Source organism: Heterodontus francisci, chromosome 6 (assembly GCF_036365525.1).
Source record: "Heterodontus francisci isolate sHetFra1 chromosome 6, sHetFra1.hap1, whole genome shotgun sequence".
Taxonomy (NCBI): domain Eukaryota; kingdom Metazoa; phylum Chordata; class Chondrichthyes; order Heterodontiformes; family Heterodontidae; genus Heterodontus; species Heterodontus francisci.
The window spans coordinates 140824644-140844762 of NC_090376.1; the positions used below are offsets into that span (position 1 = coordinate 140824644).

General features: G+C 40.9%; 1 protein-coding gene across 2 annotated transcripts in view; it reads right to left on the bottom strand.

Annotated features, from left to right (window-relative positions):
- Positions 1 to 19746, bottom strand: part of slitrk6 (SLIT and NTRK-like family, member 6) — a 35064-nt gene extending 15318 nt beyond the window's left edge. The window contains exons 1-2 of one of the 2 annotated variants that reach the window (XM_068034365.1): positions 19659 to 19746; positions 19508 to 19555 (exon numbers count right to left, since the gene is read on the bottom strand). The gene's annotated coding sequence lies outside the window, so the exon portion shown is untranslated. The remainder of the gene's footprint in view (positions 1 to 19507; positions 19556 to 19658) is intronic. The other variant, XM_068034364.1, reaches the window with a different exon arrangement.
- Positions 19747 to 20119: the final 373 nt, after the last annotated feature.

Genomic DNA, 20119 nt, shown 5'->3' on the forward strand with positions numbered 1-20119 from the left:
GTTCCCTTCAGGCCCCTCATGGAAGCCTTTGGCTTCCCAGCCCCGATCCTCAGCCTCCCCACCTTCCCAACCCTCCTGAACACAAACCTCCCACCAGCCCTCCCAATCACCGACCTCTCCTCAGCCCTCCCAATCGTAGCTTGGAGCTGATGCTCACTTCCCAGTGCTGCGAACCATTCCCATGGGTCACTGGTTGCAGCCTCCTGCCACTGGTTTTTCCTCCCACCCACCAGTCAGGCTGTCAATTTGGCCAGCTCCCAGGCGGGAAGCAGCCCTACAAAATGCTAATGAAGCCTTACCATTAAGATTGGCAGGGCAACCACATCCTTGGCTTTGTCTAGTTCTTTCATCCTCATCCTCCCTGGCTTCCCATTAATATCTGGGACATGGTTTCTGAATAATAACAAGCCCATGTATTCCAAGGGTCCCAAAATTTCTGCGACGGTTTGGCAACAAAAAGTCCTTTTCTTTCCTTCTGTGCAGCTAAAAAATAAAATCTGATCAGGGGGATTTTATTTATTGAAAGGAATAAAGAAGGCATTGGGTAGATTTTCTCTTTGGCAAAATAGCGCAAGTGCTATTTGCCTGAACACTGTGGTTTGTCAATCCCTTTTCAAGTGCAGCTTGTGTTTATGCCAGGTTTTGTATTGCCAGAAAGTCTTAATAGCAGTGCTGGAATGTATCAATGAATGCTTTAATTGGGGGAGGAGGGGACTGCGTTCACCATGTGAAATTTACACCTCACTTGTTCAACACAAATCTCTAACATTTATATTCCAATGTAATACAAAATTTGATGTAAACCTAAGTTGCAAAAGGAAAAAGGAATACCAAAGAAAAAATACAACTGAGTTTCATTATTGGTGTCTCTGTGTGGGGTATTTGCAAGCAAAACATATTTGTACGTGTGGGGGGAAGAGGAGAGGATAGTTATGTTTTTGGGGTGGAATGGCTATGGGGCAGGGGTGGGGGTGGTATTGATAATTGACTCAATTTATGAGTGTGTCAGTCCCTCATCAATCTGGTTCTTGTATTTAGGTTCAATTCTTATAAATGCATAACTAGGTTTTCAGAACACATTCTGCTTCAATTAAGATTATTCTTGTTGGAAATGTTGGTGTTTTGACAGTGAATGAAAATGGTACACTAGAATTCCCTAATTGATCCAGATATTATTCAGTTGCAACCACGTGTGTACGTGTGTGTGTGAGTGTATGACTGAATATTTTGTTGAGAGTGCATTTACACTTTTTTCCCCCATATCAGTGTATTTATCACCACAAGCACCAAATTTGTTCTCTCCCAGAAAATATCTGCTATTCTCAAATGTATACATTAACGAGTAAACTTTAGTGATCTTCTCATGACTTGTTCAAATGTCTTAGTATACTGACCACTCTCTCCACCATAGATCATTTTATTCCAGTTGTTGCTTTCTTTCGGTGTGTCATAGCCATTATGGGCGGCACAGCGGCGCAGTGGCGCAGTGGTTAGCACCGCAGCCTCACAGCTCCAGGGACCCGGGTTCAATTCTGGGTACTGCCTGTGCGGAGTTTGCAAGTTCTCCCTGTGACCGTGTGGGTTTTCGCCGGGTACTCCGGTTTCCTCCCACAGCCAAAGACTTGCAGGTGATAGGTAAATTGGCCATTGTAAATTACCCCTAGTGTAGGTAGGTGGTAGGGAATATGGGATTACTGTAGGGTTAGTATAAATGGGTGGTTCTTGGTCGGCACAGACTCGGTGGGCCGAAGGGCCTGTTTCAGTGCAGTATCTCTAAATAAAATAAATAAATAACACAGAAGGGGCCCATTGAATTCGTGCTGGCTCCTTGTAGAGCATGGAGGTCAGTCCCATTCCACCCCTCTATCCCTATAGCCCTGCAGCTTTACTTTCATCAAGTGCCTATCTAATTTCCATTTGTAATGATTGATTGTCTCTACTTCCACCACCCTCTAGGCAGCAAGTTCCAGGTCATTACCACTCACTGTGTAAAATAGCTTTTCTTCATATCCCTTTGCCCAATACCTTTAATCTGTGTCCCCTAGTCCTTACACCATCAGCTAACGGGAACAGCTGTTCTTCTTCTACCTTATCTAAAGCCGCCATAATCTTGCACAACACTATCAGATCTCTCCTTAACTTCCTTTGCTCCAAAGAGAACAATCCCAGCTTTTCCAACCTAATCTGGTAGCTAAATTCCCTCATCCTTGGAACTAGTCTGGCAAATCTTCTCTGCACCCTCTCAAGGATCTTCACATCCTTCTGAAAGAGCAATGACCAGAACTGGACCCAATACTCTAGTTGTGGCCTAACCAGAGCTTTATAAAATTTCAACATGACATCCCTTCTTTTGTATTCAATGCATCTATTTATGAAGCCCAAGAGTCCATATGCTGTTCTAACTATTTTCTCAATATATCCTGCCACCTTCAAAGATCTATGCAGATGAACCCCCAGGTCCCTCTGTCCCTCTACACTCTTTTGAACTATGCCATTAAGTCTATATTGCCTCACGCTAACCCTTAGGTCAAAATGCATCACCTCACACTTCTCAGTATTAAATTCCATCTGCCACTTGTCTGCCCATTCTGCTAGCCTATGTCCTTAGCATTCGATTGGTATCATCCTCACTGTTTGCCACACCTCCACGTTTGGTGTCATCAGCAAATTTTGAAATTTCCCTCTGTATTCTAGTATCCAAGTCATTTATATATATATCAATAAAATCAGTGGTTCTAGCACTGACCCATCGGGAACACCAATATCTACCATACTCCAGTCTGAAAAACAACCATTTACCATGACTCACTGTTTTCTGTCCTTAAGATAAATTTTTATCCAAGCTGACACTGACCCTCCTATTCCATAAAACTCTATTTGTTAACAAATCTTTTATGTGGTACTTTGCCAAACTCTTTCTTAAAATCTATATGGACAACTGGCACTGCATTTCCTTCATCAATCTTCACTGTTACTTCATCAGAAAAATCAACTAAATTAATGAAGAATGCTATAGAAATGTGAATTGCTTTACATCACACCCAAATGTTAATTTATGAAGGGCTCTATTATTTTACTCCAAATTACAAAATATGAAGTACCACCACATAGTCATGCTCTGCAGCAGCTGCTACTTCAGCAAGTTTTTATTCTTCCTAGTGCTGTTTCAGGTGTTTGTCAATTTTAACAGAATAAAAGTGTGAACAGATGTCTTATGCAATAACAGTGATATAGAGGATGTATTTGTTGCTCTCTAGGGTGCTAGACATCATCATTATGAAGATATAGGTGAGGAATGCAATGGATCACAGCTCTCCTTCATCATCATCACAACTGCAATGTCCTTGTTAGATAAAGGTGTCTGAACTATCAGTGTATGAGATCCTCTATATATATATATATATATAACAGGCTATTACACAATAGTATCAATTAACGATTAACCACATCCTTTATTGCAGCTCTTTTTATAAACGATAGTGAATGGCAACTTCCTGGTAACACAAACAATTTTTTTTGTAATGTGTCAGTTAATAGTGGTCAATGCAACATGAAGATCCCATGTGACACAAAACAGTATAGTGATACGGGAATGCTTTGAGAAGATAGGGAAGAAGTGATCCAAAAATACTCCAGTAACCTGTCACAGAAAAGTCTCCTCTCACTGTATTCCAGTTGTTGTATCCTCTCTGTGAGAAGCAGGATACAAATATGAAGCATTTTACGTCACACCGAATGTTAATTTATGAAAGACTTTTTACTATTTTACTCCAAATTAGAAAATATGATGTTCCACCATATAATCATGTTCTGTAGCAGATGCTACTGCAGGAAGTTTTAATTCTTCCGGGCACTGTTTCAGATGTTTGTCAGCTTTGACAGAATAAAAATGTGAACAGAAGTATTAATATAAGTTGTCGTCGTGCCAAAAGTATTATTGTGATATAGGAATCCTTTGGCAAGATGTGGAAGGTGGTGATCTGAAAACACTCCAATGACCTGTCACAGCAACGTCTCCTTTCAGTGTTTGATTAATAGTCATAACAATGTAAAGTTACAGAAAGGGGTTTAAAATTATGATTTTTTTGTTTTCTTTTTGAAAATAAGTGTTTTGAAAATTATGCTTAAACTAGCAGAGAGACTTTGACACAAACCACTGGAAAAGAGAAATAAAGAATAATGGCTTTCCTCAAGTACAAACTTCACCTGACCTCAGCCAGTGGTAAATGGTTAAAATAGCAAGGAACCCAAGCTACAAATTAGGGACTTGGAACAAGCAGGAATATCAGGTAGAAATGTTTCATAAAGTTGCAGAATAAAGTAATAGGAAAGGCCATTGAGGTGCACAGCATTTTTGTGGAAGGAATGAATTGAGAGACTTGGTGAAAAGGTGAGCAGGTGAGGCTGTTCTCTGAAGAAATAGCGAAGACTTGCTGGGCACGATAACCTGTTTCTAAAAACTTTTATGTTCCAACTGTCTGCTTACACCTGATTGCTGGCATATGCTCAAATATGTGAAGCAAACACTTCTTGCATTACTCTTACACAAGTGTATTATTCTAAATATATATATTGGGCACAATATTCAATATTTTAGTGGAATAAACAAATTCTGTTTTGTAACTGCAATAAGTCAAGATATCCTTTATTTGAGTATGTAACTATTTTCTGAAACCACAGCATGGTTCGATATGGCCATTCCAGAAACTGCAACAGCTATATTGAGTAAAAGAAAGAAAGAACCTGGGCTGAATTTTATCACCCCTTGATGCCGCAGTTCGCGACAGCTGGTAAAATTCTACGGGGAGAGGCCCGCCTCAACCTGCAACGTCGAGAAGGGCCCGCCGCTAATTACTGGCGGTGGGGGGACCTCAGGTGTGGCCCCGCCACCGCCTGGTGGCGAACCCTTCATCTCCATATGTAAATTAACATTTATGATATTCAAATTTACATACCTGCAGGCAGCAGCCATCCCACGCCGATTTTATGGCCTCCGTTCAGCCTTCGCGCGCCTTCGGAGCTCCGCACAGAGTTCCGAGGCGAGAACCTTGTGGGGAGGGGGGAAGAAAAATATTTTCAGGGTGGGATGTGTGGAGGAGCAAGGAAAACAATTTTGATTGGATGTGGGGATTGTGGGAAGGGGGAGAAGGGCAAAAGATTGAAAGTTGGGGGGGCGAAATTTGGATAATTGAAAAATCAATTGTTGGTAATTTCGGGCACTGAAATGATCATGGGGGGGTGGGGTGGGGGAGGTTGGAGAAGGGCCTCCATCACTTAATTTTATATTTAATAAAAATTACTACTAGTATCCCTTTAAAAATTTAATTTAATTGTAAGGGCTTAACGTCCTTTAACAATGGCGCCAGTGCCTGCGTGGTGGTGTCGGATGTCATTGCCGGGGATACGGTGGCCGTCCCTCTACGTCATCAGGGGTGGCCGCTCCACCCCTTTATTTAAATGAGACCCCTCGCGTCATATCGCAGGGACTCAGGGATGGCGCATCTGCATGGAATGCACGCCACCATTAGAGTACGCCGCCGCAAACTGCAGTGCACTCGTAAAATTCAGGCCCTTGTGTGTATAGAGCATTTTTCACAACTTCTGGACATCCCAAAGCACTTCACAGAAAATGAAGTACTTTTGAAATGTTGTCACTGCTGAAATGCAAGGAAATGGTGGCAGTCAATTTGCACACAGCAAGGTCCTACGAACAGGATTCAGATAAAGAGGTTGCTTTTGTGGGGTCAGTTGAAGGATAAGTATTGGCTAGCATACCGGGAAAATTCCTCTGCTCTTCTTTGAATAGTGCCATGAGATCTTCGATGTCCACCTGAGAGAGCAGACAGGGCTTTGGTTTACAGTCCCATTGTCAAGCTCACGCAATATGAACTTATGAACCATAAATATGAACTTATGAAGTATACCTGAAATGGACACTTTCCTGTAAAACAAAATGGAGTTGAGAGGTCAGGTGACCTTTACTTTCCTGCCAATACACATGAAACTGCAAGAACCCCGAGTTAATTTTTATGTCTGGACAAGGCTTGGCGTAGTCATTAAAATGCAAACGACCTTCCTGGACATATCTCTGAGAAGTTATTAAATGCAATGATCCTTCCTGTGCTTATGGCTGCATTTCTCCAACTAATTAGAAAAAACTAGGTTCACAATACTGTTGCAGACTCTTTGACTCCAAATTTGAAATCCAGAAAATGGGTGTGAAAAGCTCTATTTCAGCGAGATGGTATGTGGATGAGTGATACCTGGATTCCATCGTCTGACAATGGCCTAACCATCAGAAAATATTTCTGAGGACAATGGAGAGAGATACTCTGGTCACATGACAGAAACTAGGGGCGAGATTTTATTTTCCCACTGCCAAAAAAATGGCACCTACCGCCACGATCTAGCATGCAGCGGCTCATTATAATATGCAGGGTGGCCGCCCCCACCCCCGACCCCCAATCACGTGGTAGAGGTGGCCTCGACGATACCATCAATGCGTTGCCTATTTCTGCGCAGGCACTGGCGCCATTTTTAACGGCTGCCAGGCCTGCGCTGACAGATCAAAGTTGATTCCATTTCCCCCCGCAACTGCAACAAAAAATAAATGCTTGGCCACGGCGCCCCCCCACTTAAGTTAAAATGCTCTGATCCCATCTTCCTCACCTCGGATGGGAAAGTGAAGGCGCATGAGTGCCGCCCGTCACACTGAAGATCCAGAACCAATGGTTAGATCGCAGGGAATTGGATTTAAATGTATGCATAGAGTTTAGTTAAATATTGAAATCAGGGTCCCATCATCAAGTAGCTGGGGTGGGGAGGGGGCGGGGAGGCGCCACGGAGCCTCGCCGGCACTGGAAAGATTGGGCCCAGCAATCCCAGCATCAGGCTCCATGGTGGGCCACTGTTGCTGCGATCTTCCGCCCACCCCCGCCACGGAGCCCGCCATCTGGAGCTGAACAAAATCCAGCCTGAGGTTTCTAATAAGGGGTTTTAATAAGGCACATTCTGGGCAGACGGAGGCAGAAAATCATCTGTGCCAATGAAGAGAAAAGGCTCTGCCTAAGACCACCAGCTTTAAGCCACAAGTAGGCAGAGACCTGAGTTGGCCCTGAACTCTCCACCTGAGGAATCATACCAGGGCTTCGCCATTGAACCTTGTCTGGAATATAACAAGAGAAATCTGCTATTGCAAACATAAAACAACAGCTAAGCCCTCTTTCTAAACCTCCAGAGCTTTTCTTCAGTGGACAAAAAAAAGGTTTACAAGCTTGCATTGTTTTAAGTCTTCAACCCAGGGCAAAGCAATTGTAACAGATAACTCTTGAAATTATAATAACCTAGCACATACTACTTTAATGATCACAATCTTTTATTGAGTGTGTATGTATCTGTATGAGTATGGAAGTGGGCGTCGTTCCATATATTCGGATGTTGAACAATAAACATTTCTCTTTCTTTTCCAACTTAAGAGAAAACCTGTCATTTATCTGTTCCTGATATGCAAAGCACTCAGGAGCTAAAACACATTTTTTAAACATGCTGTCTTTGGTCAGTTGAGAGGTGAAAAGGGGAAGCCATCCCTATCATCTCTCACTTGTTCGTAACACCATTCAAAAGGCAGCACTAGAGTGCCAGCCGAGATTATGTTCACAAATTCTAGGGTGGGGCTTAAACCCAATACCTTTTGACTCAGAGAAAGAGAACTACCACTGAGCCACGGCTGATAACCACCATGTTGAAGACTTTGAATCAGCATATGAAATAGGGATTTGTAAAAACTGATTTATAAGAATCAAGATGAGACTGAAGACAGTGGAGCTGGTAGGGACATCGGGATAGAGGGGGAAAGCCCTCTGCAGGATTGGATGTGGCTGTGATTGCAGCTTTCATCCACACGTCCCCGTCATTGGGGCATGGAGCCTTCAGAATGATGGCACCCTGGTTTGCCTCAGGGAGGCCGCCACCAGGCAGGTCCACCATTGGAAAGGTCACAGCGGCGCCACCAATTTGGCCCCAAATGAGCACTTAATTGGCCTAATTAGCTACGTGTGGCTGCCACATGGGCAGCTGGTGCCGCTCAGAACCTGCCTTCAGCAAAATCACTCGGAAGCAGCATCACTTCGGAGAGCTGTCCCGACACAAGATTCTTCAATTTTGCTCCCAGTCCCGGCTCCAAAATGATCTCCATGCAACTTGGAAATTTCCGCCTATTGATTTAGCCATCATACAGTGTTGAATCCAATTGCCTCCTATTGTGTATCTGCAAATTTGGCATGAACACTGTTAGTGGCTGGATGCAGGTGCTGAAGTGATGGTCAGGATGATGAACAGCCAACATCTGCTTTGTCTGGTTGGTATGCCCCAGTCTGTTCTCGCTTTAACTTCTATGTTCCACTCAAAGTAAATTCCGATGGATAAGCTAGTGAAATGTGAAAAATCTCTCTGCCACCCAACTGCACAATTTAGACTCTAGTCTCTGGGCTCCCTTTGTCTGATATTTGACTTCTCTTGTGCTTTGTTATTGATGTCCAAGATAACAATCGCCTTAGGTTTGGCTTTGGCAGTCATGGATGAATGTAGGTCATCTGTTGAAACAAGAAAGCGATGATCCTTTTAATCTCTTTAGGCTATATATATATTAGAAATGTAGATAGACAACAATTGGGAAAATAAGTTAAGCAATGTAGCATAGGGACATGAGCACAAATCTATCAAGGAAAGTGAGGTTAAAAGTAGATTAAGAAAGAACCAATGAATGGTGCTTGTAAAATACATCCACCTGGGACAAGTGCAGGGGAGAAAATAGTCATACTTACCAGATAGTTATAATTTTGAGAAAGTGTTATCTCAGCAGAAGCTTTGTTTGAAGGTCGGTATGAGTGGCCAAATAAATCTAATATTTAGAGCTCCTTGACTTTTGTGTTTTAATGCACACCATTGTTCATTGTAAGCAAATTTCATTTTTTTCTACCCATTTTGGGTCACTGATATGCAATCCTGTGCCCATTGTGGAATTTTAGAAGCTTTGCTGACTTCATATGCAATCTTGTCCAAGTTTTCTTATGCCCTTTTCTATCTGGGAAAAAGAGCTTCTACCAAATAAGGCAGCTTCAAGTTCAAGAAATGGTTCAATCAGAATAAACTGTTCAGCTACAAAAAGTCCATTTGACCATTGACTTTCCACTTTGTATCGACCATTTATTGCCATTGGTATACATCACATTTATTCGCACATATCAAGTATCCCCTTGCCACCAGTTGATATTGTAAAGTTGGGTAATTTCAAATAATATCTCATTTTATGTCTTAACCTACTGTCAGTGGTAGACAATTGGCTATGTGAATTTGTAGTAGTTAAACACACGAACCACCTGCACAATTGTATAACGTGTCTTAGCACCCAACAGTTCAAATAAAACCTCCCTCAAGTTAATGTGATGTGGCTACATGTTTAATTCCATCAGCAGAAACAATTGTTTTCTTGTAAAGTCGCTATTTGCACCAATAAGAACAGGAAGAATACTACACACATCAGTTAACAATCAGCATAGCATTATATATTTAAAAAGCCATGTCGAATTCAAAGAAGCTTTTATCGTCCACTTCACAGAGATCCCAGACATTCTTTCATTCGTGTGTAAAGCCATGAATACTGATGTTAACATACATCATTCCAGATTTCTTTCTTTCTGATCCATCAAAGAACATCTGGAATTTATACTAATCTGTAGCGTATCTGCTCGGCAGAGCACTGCATAAAACAACAGTGCAAACAAAGGTGAAATCTTGGACAACTTTGAGTACAAAAAGGCTACAAGCTGCATTTTGTGTCAATCAGAAGTATTTTCTCATCAGATTTATAAAGCAAAATAACTATATTTGGAGAAGGAAACTGAAGGGAACAAAATACTCCTCCAATTTTCAAAAGGAAGCAATACTCTTTCAAGGGTACGAAAATTCATTGTTTTGCTTACCCAATGAAATAACATACATTTACCCTTCTAATATCATATAGAATGGCATAATCCTTCAGCAGTAATTTCCCCATCTACCCGTCATTAGAAATGTTTATAATCCGCTCATCATCCAGCAACACAACACATTTGTTCCAGGCAATCAATAGCATATCACCTTTAGAATGATTACAAAAAATTTATATATTAGTATATACATAAAGAGTATGAAAAGGGATAGAAACTTGGATTGGAGAAAAGCCTGTAACACAATTCTATGCACCAAATCATGTTTGTCATCCATATTAATTTTGTTCTTCTGTCTATAGCTACTATATGAATCCCTCAAGTCAGTCACATTGTTTGGAACTTTATTCAAGTGTGTGCATCACATTTATTGAAATAAATCATATCTATTTATCTTTAGGTTATTATAGAAACAACCTCAACGTAGCAATTGGCTATTCACTGCACTATTAAACCAGTCCACAGATTGAACACATTTCCACAGGAAACTTATGCCCATTAAATGTAGTAATGTGTTCCAAATTTTGAGAATCCTTGAGTAAATTATAAATTATTACATAGCAGTGAATACTATGAATACTTTAGCATGCAATTCCTTTATTCACTATTTTAACAGTAGTGTTAGTCTGTTGAAAACAAATGTATTAAGCATTCGCATGCTAAAATTTCAAGTCATTTCAAAGCATTTTACTCATAAAAGCATTTTAAACATGAGTTAATCCAATGAAGAGCTGAATTGTGCCATTCCTTTGTCGAAGACTGCCAATGATTGATATTGATCAGAGCAGACCACAGCACCTTTATAATGCTTGCATTATATAGCACCTTAATAGCCAGAATGCCACAAAACACTCCATGTTTTGAATTTACTATGTAGGCAAATACTGTGCTGCACATATTTATTCACCAGACGGCAACTAGATTCTAAGGAAGCACCTTAACATGAGCACAGTGGCTAAACACATTTGCATAGTGAGATATAGCACCATATAAACCAGATCCATTCCTCATCTGTAATAGGTTAACTGATCTTAATCAGGATTGTACTGCATCATACATGTAGGCTTAGCCTCTCCCCAAGTTACAGAAATTGATGATATTTCTGCTCTTGATCACTGTGCTGCAAAATGTATATAACTGGATTAAAAACAGAATATGCAGGAAATATGTAGCATGTCTGGCAACATCTGTGGAGAGAGAACCAAAGTTCACATAGACATGAAACGTTAACTCTATTTCTCTCTCCACAGATGCTGAATGTCTCCAGCAAGTTCTGTTTTTTTTTATTTCAGATTTCCAGTATCCGCAGTATTTTGCTCTTGTATATAACTGCATTCTGGGTGAGGACAGCTAAGCTTTCATCCATTGCAGCTAACAGCTTGAGAGCAGTATCTGCCAGCTGTTATGCAAAGTTAGCAAATATTTATTAAAACACATGCTGATTCTGAACAGCACCCAAGTGCAGTTCCAATGGAGACTTCCTGGAAATGATAATGTTTAATGTTACGAGAGTTGTGGGGAGTCCTAACTTAAAAACATTTCATTCAAAGTTCTGAAAGTTCACATGAGGTCCAATGAGCTGTCTGAGAAATTTTTTAAAATTAGCTTTGCACCAGTTAAATTTTGTGAGCCTTCTGTTTTGAAAACACGCATCTCACTTGGTTTAATGCAATTGGATATCACCCTGGAACATGACAACCAAAATATACTGCTACTTGTCACTGTGAAAGTGGCAGTATAGATCCACCCTGAGGCTTACAACTTAAGCATTTCACTTTTGAATATATCTCTTGTAATTAACTGCCCCTAAGTCAGTGACCAGTTCTTAAGTAATAGTTACTGTATTTTGTCTGTCATCAATTGTTGACAATTAAGCAGAAAAGCCGACACTTTCATTGAGTCTTTGAAAGCCCAAGTTCATCTACTTCAGTATTATCAATCTATGTATACATGAACAGGGGTCCTAAAGCAAAGTAGAAGATTCATTAAATGTTCTTATATTTTACATAGCACATAGCATAGATGCTATGGCAATTGTACTAACAGTGTATATTTTATTTTGTTAATGAGACTGCATTTTTAGAGAAATGGTCTTCTCTTTTCCATTCCTCTCTATTTTCTTAAACAGATTTCTTGCTATCAATAGTGAGCCATCTGCCAAATTATCTCAGATGGTGACCATGAGGAAATGCAAAAAAGTGCTCTGTGGATAACTCCCCATCAATTTTTCCTTCTTGTGAGAAGGTGACTGGCTTTCATTAAATAGCTACCCATAGTTACCCTCTGTAACGCAGTTGAGATTAGATGTCGATGTTAGGCCTGGGTAGTCCTGGCACAGTGCCTCACCTACCAGGAACATATATTAGGAACATAGGAGCAGGAACAAGGCATGCAATCCCAATCACAGGCAAGCTACCTACATTTTCCCAGGATCTCTGCAATGCTGAGGATAACAGCTGCACACATACTTCAAATCCAAAACTTCAGTCACATTGAAACTCAGTGCATTCACACCTCTTAAATATAAAATGTTAAACCAACATAACTAGACGTAAGGGAGAAATTTTCCAAGTCCTTACCTTACCGGTGCAATTTGCCAATTAGCTGCCTACTGCAGGAAAGGTTCAGCCTGTGCCTTGGAGTTTCAGAAAAAAGATGGCCCCTGTAACCAAAACTTGGGCACCTGATAATATTTATAAACTCCTTGATCTTTGTTTTCCTAGCTTATGCTATCTTCTGAATCCTTCTATTGGATTTGGGGCTTTTAACCTTATTCCTAGCATCTAATGCTGTTGCAATTATTTTCATAATCTATGTATCATTCTTTGGGTCTTTTTGGGAACTAGACCAATGCTGCAATTGGCCACAGCAATACAGTAAAATCTTCTGATATGCCCACTAAATCAGCCGCTATGCAAGCATTCTGCTCCTGTTTGAACATTGAAGGAAGCCTGCAATTTATACAATCTTACTGTCTAAACAAATAGCATGCTCAAAACTTTGAGTATATAGACCAAACACTTTAGGTACATTTTCCGTTTTGCCATATGGATGGTAATCTGGTGGAGCAGATTGATTGCCTGTTGTAGAATCCGCCTAATAGAGATATATATATATATATCTTATATACATAGATATATATATATCACAATAAAAGGGAGCTTCCACATTCACTTAAAAAGAACTGGTTCTTATTTATTTTCATTAAAAATGTATATGTTTAGTTTTAGTTTTAGAGATACAGCACTGAAACAGGCCCTTCGGCCCACCGAGTCTGTGCCGATCATCAACCACCCATTTATACTAATCCTACACTAATCCCATATTCCTACCACATCCCCACCTGTCCCTATATTTCCCTACCACCTACCTACACTAGGGGCAATTTATAATGGCCAATTTACCTGCCAACCTGCAAGTCTTTTGGCTTGTGGGAGGAAACCAGAGCACCAGGAGAAAACCCATGCAGACACAGGGAGAACTTGCAAACTCCACACAGGCAGTACCCAGAATTGAACCCGGGTCGCTGGAGCTGTGAGGCTACGGTGCTAACCACTGCTCCACTGTGGATCAAAATATTCTATTTATCCATCTTTAGCTCTCTGATTATTCCATCTTGGCTACTTCACTCTGTTGTTACCTCTTTGATTATATTTTTGGGGTTGCCACAGATAGTTATTGCCTTTTTCTCTGAAGAATATAAAAAGCAAAGGACATAAAAAGGTTATTCAGCCCACCAACATTCATCTCTCCACTCTAAAAGGATAATTTCATAAGCATGTGGCAGAGCTAGGATTGTAGCACTGTAGCCTGATTCTCTGACCTACACCTACCACTAGCAAGGCTCAGTTCCAGCAGTAGAATGTCCAGAAATTAGTTCTTAAATCTCATAGCTGAGCACAGTTTTTGGAACACCCTTAAAGTGTGTTTCCCTGCTACCCTGTCTGACAGATTATTCCTGATGATTATCCTTTGTGTAAAGAAATTCTATTTTCTCATGTTTCTTTTATGTATAGCTTCTGGTCCTACTAGTTTACTTTGAAGTAACAATCTGGATACAACTTATCTAAGCCATTTAATATTGTATATGCTTAACTGTCTTTTCTCCAGCCTGGAGAGATTGATCTTAATTAAACCTTTCTCATAACTCATTTTCATACACTTGGAATGATTGCTATTGCATCTCTCTGCACCTTTTACAGGGCTTGTACATGCCCTTGTATTGTGGCAGTTAGTACTGCACACAATGGGGTAAAAGAATAGTGTCTGGTCGTGTAGTCTCACTCGACTGCAGCATGAGCTGGAGAATTGGATGTAGCGGTCATTTATTTTAAAGAATAGGAAACTGAATGCATAATAAGTTGGGTATGCTAAATCCATATCCAATTCTATGGGGTAGATTGCCAACTTACTGCCCTGGCATTAAACTGGCAATGCAGATTGTGCATCCTTTATAGAAAGCAACCAATTTTGATTTCCATTGATTTCCCAAAGACTCACACATCTAATGAGCATAATTATGCTGGAAACCAAAGTCTCTGAAAATTTACATGTCTTCTGATCAGTGCATTGTATGGATACAACATAATCTTTGTCGAACTGTATTCTCCTGTTTAGGTAATGCTAGTCCTAATGCTTCAGTGATTTTCAAAAATTTCCTTTCCACACTATCCAGACATTGACTGTGATGTTACATTAATATCCCAAGATCCCTTTCTCGGCCTTCTTACATTAATTCTCTTCCATTCATGTTGTATTCGATTACACATTGTTTTGCCAAAATGTGCAATATTTACATTTGGCAGTATTACATTTCAGCCACTATGTCCAAATCTTTGAACTTCTTTTGCTCATAGTTGGTTTCTATTGCTCTCAGCCCCCAAAAAATCATAATGTTGCACATGCTGTTAGTATCCAAGTCAGTTTATTAATATGAATTGGCACAGACTGAACGTGACCCCTGTGGAACTTCATCCAACACATCACCCTAATCCAGTAATATATCTCTCTCCTGTTTTATGTTGCTGATCTTTGAAACAACTTAGCATTCAGTTCCATGCTCTGTTTTTCTAAGCTTTGTTCTATCTACTTTATATTCCATTTTCAAATTAAATATATAATTCTGTGTCTATCTTAGTGCACGTTTTTTTATCTTTCTTGTCTATGTGCTTGATTCTTGGAATGTTTTCTTTCTCTGATTCTCTGAACTGGTACTGCACTTTTTCTACCTGGGTTGTTATTTCTCCCCTCCCATGCTCTTCCTTTTCCATAATTACCACAGTCTGTGGACATTGCACATTTAAGCAAAACAATGAGTGACAGGAGACTATCTGGGCTATTTTTGAATAGACCAGAAGGAAACTGGTGGCATAGGTAATAGATAAACAGGGTTATTTGAGGTAAATCAAGCATACATAGAAATATTTGGACTTTGTTAGCTAATGAATTTGGTCATGTATGGTGAATACTACAACTGTAAGTAATGATAGACACAGAATTGATTTGAATATATGTCGAAGCCATACAGTGAACATAGCATGACATTCACAGGGTCTAAAAAACAGAAATATTATGATATATAATATGGCTAGGATTCAGTTCACTGGTAGCAGAATTAGAACAAATGGGTTAGAAGATCTTGTTGGCACAATCACATTCTATCTTTCCTCACAAGTACATGTGCCACATCTGAGAATAATAACAGTAGCGCTCTGCTGCTTATTAGCAGAGCGGTCATGACACAAGTTGATTTCTAATGGCGTTGAGTTCTAATAACTGGCATTGCATCTGCTGCCTGCACTGTTAGGCATGAACTATGCCTTTTTCATGCCTGCCTCTGAAATTGGTATTTTCACACTTTTGTGATGATTCATGTAAATGTGTAGGTGTGCAATGCAACACAAAGGAAAATTACAGATTAATGATGCAGATGGCAGACAACTGTATCATTTCACTAGCATTAGGGATTCTAAAAATTCCAAAGCATGCTACATATTCAACATAAGGGGATTTTTTGAAAAAATTCTCACGTCTGGCCAATTGACTGTTGAAAGTGATGATAATATCTGGAAAAACATTAAGCTTGGTTTGAAGTTTGGAATATGATTTTCCACAACGTGAACTTTCTTACTCTTGGTTAATCATAGGATATTACAGCACAGAAATAGACCAACAAGTCTGCATTTGTGTATTTCTGAAATGTGATGGCTGTGAGCTAGATGCAAGACTTTGATGTAGATACATTCACCCTAGAACGTGAAAATAAGCCTGACATTATATGGCAGCTACCAGTATCAAAACAACATCCATGGAGCACAATGCACAGTTAGTTGAACAAGGTTTCTTGCCAATGTGTATCACACTGCGGCCAGTAACAATGGAGCTCTGTACATGCAGACAGCTTCAGTTCCTGGAAGCTAATTTTTAATGTTAGTAGTGGACAGCAGCATTCACTTCAATATGTAGAAGATTTGAGGTGAAGCTGAATTATATGACATTAGCATAGTGTTAATGTGTTGATATATATTTACATTGTCATTTATTGTAATGAAGGTATTAATTTCTAAGAATGCCATTGTTAAAGTAATGGGCAAAAGAATCCCATACAAATTGCTGATGTGTTTATAAGATAATATCACACAGCACAATGTTGCCTCGTTGATGACTGAGTTTGTAAAATGCCCAAGAAATCCAATGGACTGTCTAAAGCAGCCTGGACCTATACTGCAACTTGAAACATGTGTGAGATGGACTCTGGAGAAGATGTCATACCTGCTTTCATGTCCTAAGGGTTAGATGGCAGCTGGCTCACACATTAGGGGCTGAATTTTACCAGCCCCTCGACACCGCGAGTCACGCGTGGGGGCCGGTAAAATGCTGCGGGAGGGGCCCACCTCTGCCCGCGATGCCGAGAAGGGCCCGCCGCATATTACCGGCAGCGGCAGGACCTTGGTGCAGCAACCCCCCCCTGCTCCCGCCGCCTGGCGACAGGCCCTTCATCAGCATATGTAAATAAAGATTTAACATATTTACATAAACTTACCTGCAGGCGGCGGCCATCCCACTCCGATATTACGGCTGCCATTCATGCTCTGCGTGTCTTCGGAACTCCGTACGGAGTTCTGGGCGAGAACCTGCTGGGGGGGGGGAGGTTGGTGGGTGTGGAGTAATAGAATTTTCAGGGTGGGAGGGGTGGTGGAGCGGGGAAATCGATCTTTATTGGATGTGGGGATGGTGGGAAGGGGTTGAAGGGCAAAACTTTGAATGTTGGGGGGGAAGTTTGGGTATGTGAACAATCAACTGATGGCCATTTCATTGCCTGGCTTGACCATTGGGGGGGGGTGGTGTTGGGCAAGGGCCTCCATCATTTATTTTTAAATGTATTAAAAATCATTTATACTTACCTTTAACAATTAAACTTATTTATAAGGGCTTAAAGCCCTTTAAAAATGCGCCTGCGCCTGTGCAGTAGCACCGGACGCCATTGCCGTGGATGGGGAGGCCACCCCCTCTACATCATCGGGGGCGGCCACTCCGCCCCTCTATTTAAATGAGTCCCCGTACGTAATATCGCGGGGGCTCAGGGATGGTGCCTCCGTATTGGATGCATGCCATTCCTAGGTGTCAGCCATGGCGAGGTGGTTGCACTCTCACTTCTGAGTCAGAAGGTTATGGGTTTAAATCCCACTCCAGGACTTGAGCACAGAAATCAAGGGTGGCACTTCAATGCATTACTGGGGGAGTGCGGCACTGGTGGAGATGCTGTCATTTGTACAAGATGTTAAACTAAGGCTCTGTCTGCCCTCTCAGAGCATGCGGGGAGTTATTCCCAGTGCCCTGTCCAATATTTATTCCTCAAGCAACATCACAAAAACAGATTACCTGATAATTATTATATTGCTGTTTGTGGGCACCTGCTGTTTGCAAAGTGGCTGCTGCTTTTCCTACATTATTAGTGACTAAACTTCAAAACTACTTCATTGGCTGAGGTGACTGGTGGTAGTGGGAGGTGCTAAATAAATGCCAATCTTTCTTTATACTGTTAGTTTTGTGGTAGTGAGCACCCATAACTTTTCTGGCAATGTGACTGTGACAACATAAACATCAATCAAAATCCTGATCAACAATAAGAAACATTTTACTTGTGTTCTCCTTATTCTCGTCTCATTTGTTCATCTTTTAAAAATGTTACCATTTATCTGTCTGATCCATCTCCCTTTACATTTTTTTCCTAAACGAAACTGTACATATCCATTATTTTTGTTCCTGGGCTACGTGTCCATTTTGAAGGTGAAAGCAATTGAAGGGTGTTTTCATTGTTTGAAATCTGGGATTACGGGGTGGTTTTCCGCCCAAAACAAGAAAGCACAATAGAAATAGTTGTTTGGTTGCTTCAAAGGCAGGAGGGACTCTTAATAGGAGCCGCAACTCCCAAAGACAATCGTCGTAACAGATGTAAGCTGTCAGCAATCACGACCTGTGCTCCGAGCGTTATACTGCATGGTATCACAAGCTGTTATACAATAGACTGGTTAACTGTTCACTTAATTGTTTGCTCTGACCTGTTGGACAGAATAGCGTTCTACTGTAAATGTAGGTTAGCGTGAACACAAACCCCAGGCGCTAATACAACCTGAGCCGGTTACCAAGTCGAACACAAAATTCCCACTGCAGCGGATTCAAATCCACGGAAATACGGCTCGGAAAGTTGATGATAAACATCTTTGATCTAATATTATTAGTTCAGACTCATTTCTGAGGCAAATAACCAACATGTTTCTACTGGACTTTTACTTCCTGAGCCCAAGGGCAGGAATTGAAATAATTCCCTCCTTCCTATTAAATACCCGCTCGATTTAAATTGCGACGGGACCAACGTATCTCGAACTGTTTCTGAAGCAAACGTTCGCAACGAGGAATTTCACACATAATCATTTCCCCTTTCCGAGAGTGTAGTGGGGAATAGGTAATGCACATCATCACCTACACTGTACTCAATCTTAGAAAGGTAACACTGCACTATAATCCAACACAATAACTCACTTTCCACAAAAAGTTAGCTGTATTAAATAGATAATTACACAATAAAACGGAGTTTACATGCTTGCAATCCGAATGTTTGACATCATTTCACTGTCATTGTTCATTACTCCAAAATAAAATGGCATTCTAGTTATTATTGTTTAAAGCTACAGAAACAGATCTTCTTGGTACCAACTGTGTATGATTATGTTGAAGGTGCTCGGATTCCCAAGCGGCAAAGTCTGTATAAGGAAACCCGCAAAACATTTCATTACATGGAGTTCATCTGGAGCAGCGCTCAAAGCCCTATAACTCCAGAAACACGTTTTAAACGAAACCTCCACATCATTAAATGGTTACAACTCGGGCATTTGTATTTATTGAAAACTTTGTGATTAAGCTGGGAAAACATGTTTTGCCTTTTCCTATAAATTGATGTTTATTGCATGTTGTTGGAAAGAAGCAGCACTAAGAGGCAGCTTTGGAGGTGGGTCGCTTACCTGCAGAGCAGTTGGACTGTCCCAGAAACAGATTCAGCCGGGGTAGATCTGCCAATTTTGAGGGGCAAGATGAAACAGAAACACATATTTCTTAAATTGCAAGTGGTGAATTAAAGTGCGTTTCCCAGTGGAGGATGTAAGATACACTTACCACAACAGCAGCGTGACGGGGATCAGAACTCCCAATAGGGCAGAAAACAGGGATTGTCAGTGACGTTTCCTTCACTTCGCTTTCTCCCTCTGAGAACAAAATAGTCTCATCTTGACCTCGACTGTCAGTTTTCCAACAGGTCCGGAATTGCACTAATGCTGTGTGGAGCCAAACAAACTTGCAGGTACTTGTTTAAAATTATTGGAAGTACCAGTCAAACGAGATAGGATGATTCCTCTGTGATGATCAAAGGCTGTGTTCACGCTCCCGGACTCAACTTGCTCCGGCTGCAGTTTCCTCCAGAGGCTGCTGTGTTTTAATAAAGGCGGCCGTTAAAATAAAGAGCAATATCAGCAAAAACAGAGAGGAGGAACAGTCCCAAATTCACACCGGAGCTGCAAGCTGGTCGTTCCTGGTGTTCTCTCAGTAATCTGATTGCCAGAGACTTGGAGACTTCTTGA